The sequence below is a fragment of the Hyperolius riggenbachi genome, chromosome 10, assembly GCF_040937935.1.
Source record: "Hyperolius riggenbachi isolate aHypRig1 chromosome 10, aHypRig1.pri, whole genome shotgun sequence".
NCBI classification, from domain to species: domain Eukaryota; kingdom Metazoa; phylum Chordata; class Amphibia; order Anura; family Hyperoliidae; genus Hyperolius; species Hyperolius riggenbachi.
The window spans coordinates 49,630,594-49,639,334 of NC_090655.1; positions in this window are offsets into that span (position 1 = coordinate 49,630,594).

Genomic DNA, 8,741 nt, shown 5'->3' on the forward strand with positions numbered 1-8,741 from the left:
CCCACAGATGGTTGCTCGGAGAGCACCGAATTTGAGAGATCAGTTAGTACACTCGAACCTACTGCCAAAATCAAATTGGTTGAGTAGAAGGGTTCCGAATGGAATGTTTACATGTGGGAAGTGTACTGTATGTGAGTATGCAGAGGTGAGTGAGACATTCGGGTCACCACAATTACAGAAAGTGTGGAATATCCGCAGTTTATAAACTGCAATTCAGAGTGGGTACTGTATCTTATTAAGTGCCTGTGTCCACTGATTTATATCGGAATGACGACAAGAAAATTAAAAACACGGTCTCTGAGCATATAAGCAATATAAAGTGTGGTAAGAAATTGAATGGGGAGTATAGGAGCTCCCTAGCAGAACACCTTTGTACCAGTCACAGTGGGTCAACTGCTGGATTCTAATTCAAGGGATTCTACAGATTAAATAATAACAGGAGGGGTGGAGACAGAGAACAGGTCTTATTACAGCAAGAATGCAGGTGGAGGGGGGCGTGGCCTGGCTATGGCGCTGTGAGGACGTGCGGCTCTTAGCTCCTCAGAACTCCACGGATCCTGCTTAAAATCCTGCCTCCTGTGTCGGCGATTCTCACCTTCTGCTACGAGGCTGTACTCTCCCCACATCCAAGCTGCTTTCAAAGATGCAGAAACCTGCCGCTCAGTCGCCGCGGCCCATCACAGAGCGGCTGGCGAAATTCGCACATGGAGCTGCACAAGATGGCGGCGGCTCGCTGCCCAGACGCTCTGGAGGCTCCGCAGAAAACATGGATGACACTCTGCCGTTAGATCCGGAAGGCTCTTTAACTTCATGCCCTGGCTCCCCGGTGACTACGAACAGTGAGTACCCCACCGCTGCAAGGCCAGATGATCCCGCGGCCTCCCTAGCTGGCATGGCGGATATATGCTATGACGCAGCTGAGGAGCCGTCTAGGCTGCAGTTACTAGAGGCCATATCGGAGCTAAAAACTTTTATTACCGGCAAGTTCGATACTGTGCAAACAGAACTGTCGTTCGTTAAAGCCGATATGCTCAAAATGAGGGACCGAGCTAAAGAGGCAGAGAGGAGGATTGGGGTACTGGAGGAAGAGGTCAGGCCTATGCATACAGATATAGCCTATCAAGGCAAGATAGCGGACGCACATACGACTAAACTTACTGACCTGGAAAATAGATCTAGGAGAAGCAACCTACGATTCGTTGGTTTCCCCGAGAAGTCGGAAGGAACTTCTCCTGAGGAGTTTTTGGAGGACTGAGTCACTTCTGTACTGCCGAACTTTCAGCCATCTAGAATGTTCTCTATTGAACGGGCCCACAGAATCCCTGGTGGCTTACCTAAGCCAGGAGCACAACCGCGCCCATTAATAGCAAAATTCCTTAACTATAGGGATAAAGCTGCAATACTGAATGCTACTAGACAACTGCGTGAGCCCCTGAGATATAATGATGCCCAGATTCATATATATCAGGACTTCTCAGTGGAAATCCAGAAGCAGAGACTTGCTTATTATGACGTTAAAAAACTCCTGCGTGACAAGCAAATTCCGTATAGTATGGTGTTCCCTGCTAAACTGAGAATCGTATCTGAGGATAAAGTCTTGTTCTTTGCTACCCCAGGAGAAGCTATGAACTGGCTTGAAGGCAAAGGGTCTGACAGACAACGTCGTAGACAACCGAATCGTTAATCAATCCTTTCTAAAGTTTTGTTTTGCATTTCTTACTTCCTTTTTGAAAAAAGCACTTGCCTTTTCCTAAAGAGGCACCCTGTTGGTGCTACAGCAGAACATCTTTACCTTTATCCTGTTTTTGCAGCAATATTTGTCTGTTACGTACGTACTACAGTTATCTCTGCTGCATTATAATTTTTAAAAGATATATGACTAGATATGCAAATATGTGATTATCACTACCTTTATTTTTACAGGCAAGGACTCATGGTTTTGGCCCACCTTTATGCTCCTGTGTATGTATGGAAACCACTTAACACAATTAGCTGCATACGCTTCTGGTTAATGGGTTAGAGAGTATGGCCTATAATGGACGCAACATCATATATAAGTGCCGTCATAGGTAAAAGTTTCTGATGTTTCTTGAAGTGGAGTTCTGGAGTTTGTACTCTAGCCTCACACTCCACTTATGCCGCTCTGGTTGGGTAATCAAGCGGGTTGTAGTTTGGGACAACTTGCGGGGTGGGTTAGGGTTGTTTGGGGTTCAGATGAGGGGTGGGGGACGGGGTTTCTTGACAGTGCTTGTGATGAGGATTTCTTTGTATCTCCAGATGGACTTAACATAAAATGTGGATATTTCTTGAAAATTGATAATGGCTGACCTTCAATTGATTTCATGGAATGTTAGGGGAATGAATAATCCCATTAAAAGGCGCCTGGTATTGGATCATTTCAAAAAACTTAATCCCCATATCCTATGTTTGCAGGAGACTCACTTAGTGGGATCTAGATTAGCAGCGTTAAAGAAACCTTGGATAGCAAACGTATATGCATCTCAGTATTCCACATATTCTCGTGGTACGGTCATTATGATTACCAAAAACGCGCCAGTAAAAATTTTAACAGTTCATACTGACCAATTAGGGCGCTTTGTGATTGTGCAGTTACTGTATGAGGGTCGCCCCTTAATAGTGGCCTCTGTCTACGTGCCTCCTACGTTTCATGCAGCTGTTTTAGAGAAATTACTCTCAATAATATGCGGTCTACCGTCTAGCCCTATTTTAATCTGTGGAGACTTTAACGCTGTACTGGATCACACTCTAGATAAGTCTAGCTCAGGGGAACACAGGGGGCAATCTGATTTTAAGGAATGGGTAGCTAAGCACAATATGTTTGACCTATGGAGATGGCGTAATCCCACTAAGGTTGTATACTCCTGCTTCTCGGACTCTGCTGGATCTATGTCTCGATTGGACCTAATACTGGGCTCTTATGATTCTTTAAACCGGGTTAAGAAGCTGGAGTATAGAACTCATGGTATTTCTGATCACACCCCTGTAATCTGTTCTGTTAGATCTTGCTCTCAAGCAAATGTAAACTCCTGGAAAATGGGCCATATTTGGCTACAGGATGAAACTGTAGTTAGTCACTGTGTAACCATGATGAATGAATACTGGCGTTTGAACAAAGGCACTGCCACTCAGGATATCTTGTGGGACGCATCCAAGGCCGCTTTAAGGGGGCATTTCTCTTACATTAAAGGGGTGACATTAAAGAATGACGAAGCATATATTGGCAGGACTGAGTCTGCTATGATTTCTGCTAAATCTGAATATGAACACTCCCCTTCCTCAGATAAGTACTCACTCTGGGCTAAAGCAAGAAGGGATCATGAAATAACTCTGCTTAAGAGAGCTAAGCGCCGTGAATTTATTATGCATCAAAGAATGTTTGAATGCGGAAATAAATCAAGTAAACTCTTGGCATCTATGCTTCGTGCCCAGTTCGCCTCGATATCAATCCCCAGAATTATATCATCTCAAGGGATTGAATATTGTACCACTGAGAATATTTTGGAAGAGTTTAGGATATTTTATAGTGATGTGTATAAGCAAGCCCCTTTATGTGATCTACCCTCTCTACGCGGCTTTTTACTTGATTGCCAACTACCAGGGTTAAAAGATGAAGATAGACAACTACTAGATGCCCCTCTGACGCTAGGTGAGATTACTGCAGCGATAAAAGATCTTAAACCTCTTAAGGCCCCGGGACCAGACGGAATTCCGTCAGAATGGTACACTAAAAGTCTCCCCCTCGCGGCTCCTGGTTTGCTCCAGACATTCAACAGTGCCCTGGCCACAGGTATTCTACCAGACTCTATGCGGGAGGCTCATATTACATTACTACTTAAACCTGGGAAAAATCCTGACTCCTGTGATTCTTACCGCCCTATTTCTCTGTTAAATACAGATATTAAAATATTGGCTAAAATTTTAGCTAGTAGATTGAAGCTGGTTATTGAAAAACTTATCTTTCAAGATCAGACTGGTTTTATTCCGTCACGCTCTACCAAATTGAACCTCAGGCGTTTGTTTACCAATCTTCAGCACTCGCATGTCAACTCTGGCTCCAGAGTCCTTCTGGCTTTAGACACCAATAAAGCATTTGATACGATATCTTGGCAATACCTCCATGAAGTGTTATCAGCATTTAGGTTTGGTGACACGTTCAAAAAATGGGTTAAATTACTATATACAAGTCCCCGTCTCCGTGTCAATGGATACCTATCATCTATATTTGATATTGGAAGAGGTACCAGACAGGGGTGCCCCTTATCACCCCTGTTATTTGCTTTGGCCATGGAACCTCTAGCTGCATTTATCAGGGAAGATTCCGGGGTGGTAGGCTGGGTTATCAATAATGTTCGCGAGAAAATCTCCCTCTACGCGGATGATGTCCTGTTATATTTGGATGGACCCGGGGCCTCATTGCATAGAGTGCTGAAGATTTACGAGAAGTTTGGAGACATTTCAGGTCTCAAAGTAAACTGGTCAAAATCCATTCTATGTCCGGTAGACGAGTTATCTCCCGGCTCTCTACCCCCTGATCTCCCCCTTCAAGTTAGCTCTTCCTTTAAATATTTGGGCATATGGATCACACCCTGTAACAAAGATTATATTAAATATAATCTATTACCCGTTATACAAAATATAGAGGATAAATTAAAAAAATGGGCATCTCTACCTCTGGACCTCATGGGTCGAGTGAACACTATAAAAATGATAATTGCCCCCAAATTATTATACGTCCTTCTTATGTCCCCGGTTTGGGTCCCCACCCAGATGTTCAATAAAATCAATGCTTCGGTTAAAAACTTTATTTGGGCGAATCATGCTCCCAGACTATCACTGGACACGCTTAGGTTACCAATATGCAAAGGGGGGCTCGCTCTCCCTCATTTTCAATTATACTATTTAGCGGCTCAATTAACGTACATATACAGATGGTTACATTGTATCATGGACGATGCGTCCCTTGATGCAGAAGCTGACATCGCTTACTCCTTTGAAACTTTATGTAGTTATATATACCGAGGAGTGGGGTTCTCATCCACGGAGTCAGACATCCTCAAATACTCCCTCAGAATTTACTATAAGTGCCAAAAATTGGTGGGTGAGGGGAAAACCCCATATTCTCCTAGTGCTCCTCTTTGGTGCAACGCAAACCTGCCTGAATTTCAGTCCTTGGAGAATGTGGGATTCTGGGTTAAAAGAGGGGTAAAATATCTTAACCATTTATTTTTACATGACAAATTTAAATCCTGGCCCCAATTTGTTAACGAGTTCCACGTTCCAATTGCAGCTCGCCTGCAATATTTCCAACTCCGTCATGCTACTCGCTCCCAGTTTGGTGGTCTGGAGGTCGCTTTACGCCCGGGCATTGTTGAATCATGGCTGTTAAACAGGGACCAAAGTCAGGTCCAATTGGGAGAATTGGGGGGAAGAAATCTCTTCTGCAGACTGGGCTGATTTTGAGGGGACCTACATGAAGACAGTAATTAGCTCAAGAGATAAACTCATTCAAATCCGTTGGCTCCATCAATCAGATTATACTCCCCAAAAGATTTCCAAATTCTCAATAGATACTTCTGATGCATGTTGGAGATGTGGGTACAGTCCAGGTGACTTTAAACATATGACATGGGACTGTATGGTGATTAAGTCCTTCTGGAACAAGGTGACAACTTTTATAAATAATGAGCTCAGTATTCAAGTGGCTTCCTCCTATAAAAATTGTATACTAGGTATGCTGGAAGATGTTCCCTTAAGTAGTAAGAAAAAAACATTAATACGCCTACTGTTCTTTTATGCCAAGAAAACGATATCTATTGATTGGAAAAATTCTACTGAACCTTCACTAGCAAAGTGGAAACAATTAATAAATCTATCACTTCCATTCTACCAACTCACTTGGTTGATAAGAGGGTCTAATACTAAATTCTCTAAGATTTGGGGGAAATGGCTTAATAGTGTCGGCACAGTTAGCGATAACATGGATATTACACCTCATGTACTCGATTGTTTGTAAACATACTATGTTTGCACTGCTCTGGAGACTGAGTGTTAATGGATGATTATTCATATCTTCACAATCTGTACTTTTGTATCGATAATAACCATATGGAAATAATATTCTGATAATATGTATGTTAACATCACTTTGCACTGTCAAGTAAGTGTTGATTTTGTTATAAAAAACAATAAAAAGATTTATTAAAAAAAAAAAAAAAAGAATGCAGGTGGATATACCTGCTTAACTCGCTGTCCCCAAATGGTCTGAACCAGGAGTTGGACTACAAAGTGTTCCTGTAATGCATGTCTACAGAAATTCATTATGATTGAGATCTGTATGGTCTGTAGTATCGAGACAAACACATGCCAAAAAAGCGTGGCCCTGCAATGTCTATGGTGAGATAAAAGGACATGGAAGGTCTGAAATATAAACTCACGTAGATCTCCGCAATGCTAACGAGAGGCTGAGGAATATGTACCGTCCCTGGAAAGCTGCGGAGGTTACCATGGCAGCAAGTGAGGGGATGGCCTTTGATCCAGCAAAAAATGCATAAGTATCGGAGCTCCGCCTGGCCCATACGTCATACACTCTGATGAAGTTTGCGGTGGGCGGACGCAACGCGTCAGTGGGCGGGGCTTAACCTGCGATGTGATCTGTACGCTCCCTAAACACTGAAGCTCCCAGCTGGAAGGACTTCCGCAATAGGATCAGCACACCACCACTCCCCGCGGCGGAGTAGAGAGATGGACAAGCGAACACTTTGTCAGCACGGAAATCCGGGGAACTGGACCGGAACCTGTCGGGACTGGTGAGATACTGGCCGGGCAGGCATAACTAGATGAAGTGACTGTGCCATTGCTTGAACGTCCTTGCGAAGTTGGAGGAATGGGCTCTATCTACAGCCTGGCTACCTCTGTCTCCCCGCTCTGAGATATATCGGGTTGGTACCGGTACCAGTGTGGAAGGGATGAATGTGGTATGCTAGGCTGTGTGAGTGAGGAGCGCTCCGCAGGTCTTTCGTTTTAATTGTTTTTAGGGCGGATTTATGTGATATCTTTTGCACTTTTTGATACAATAAAGGCTTAGTTTAATCAGTATCCCCTGGGTAGTCACAAATTATTATTTTTCATATAACTTATTATTGTTATTGAATTATTGTGACCTCCCCTATTGTAATGATAGTGTGGGCAAGTAAAGCAAAGGGTGAGATAGACAGTGATTAAAGTTGATTGACTGGGAAGATTAAAGCCACTGCTTTAGTATGTAGCTGTAGTGGGTACCACAGTCCCATCTTTAAACAGGCTATGGTGCTTAAAACCGCAGGCATAGCCATAGCGTTCCAAAACAAAAAAACAAACACATATATAAGTACCGTCCACATTTTGATTTCAGTGAATTTTATGTAGTAAATAAAGAGAATTCTGTTCCTGGCATTTGCCATCTGGATTCCCTCTGACTGAAGCAAATCCTGATGTCATTTCCTCCCTTACCTTTTTTCTCCTAGAAACTGCACTGTCATAGCTAGCTTGCTGTGTAAATAAATGTGAGCACAACATAGATCAGATTTCAGCAGCTCACTAAACTGCCCTCAGCCAATCACTGAGGAGCAGGAATGTGGGCGGGGTGATGACAAGATTGCTTCTAGTTGGCAATGGCAGAAATAGAGCCAGGCTGACTGAGATAAGATTTATTACAGCAGAAACATGTCTGAATAGATTGGAGTGCTTGCAATGCAGTGTAAAGTTTCAGGCTGCATTGTAAACACAGAGCAGTGGGTAAATGGAATTTGATTTTGTGTCCGACAAGTCCTCTTTAAAGCAGACCTGAACTCTGCACAGTACATAATGAAAAGTCTTTATTCTGCATATGCTGTCTAAAGAAATTCACTGCACTGTGTTCTGTGTTTGTTTAGCCACATCAAAGAGTCCAATTAGCTCAGAGCACCACAGCTCTTCGCCTGTAAACATTGAGGTGTTACCCTTTCAGTATCCCAGAAATGTTATATCACATTATTATTATTATTTTTTTTTTATTTAATTTTTTTTTTTTTTAGGATTTCCATAAACTGTAAGGACTTTTTTTTTTCACCCTAAAAGCAGGGGTCAGGAACCTTTTTGGCTGAGAGAGCCATAAACGCCATATATTTTAAAATGTAATACCGTAAGAGCCATACAGTAGGTTTCAAACTAGGACAGTAGGGCTCACGTCCCTGTTGCCAAGGTTATGTGTATACAGTTGATCCGCCGGGCAGCGGAAGTGTCAGACACATCTTCAGCTTCTCTTGGATTTCAGCAACATCAGCAATTTCCCCGAGAGCCAGATAGGAGACTAAAGGTGGCCATTCACTGGTCGATTTGGCATCAGATTCGACCAACAGATAGATCCCTCTCTGATCAAATCTGATCAGAGAGGGATCGTATGGCCACCTTTACTGCAAAGAGATTGTGAATCGATTTCAGCCTGAAACCGATCACAATCTGTGGAGCTGCCGCGCCCCCCCTCCCCCCGCATACTGAACTTCCTGTCCAGGGGAAGTTTAAACAGTAAAGGGCGCTCTACTGTTTAAAGGGAAGGTCCAAGCAAAAAAAAAAAAAAAAATGAGTTTCACTTACCTGGGACTTCTACCAGCTCCATGTAGCCATCCTGTGCCCTTGTAGTCACTCACTGCTGCTCTAGTCCCCCGCTGGCAGCTTTCTGACCTCGGAGGTCAGGGCCACATTGC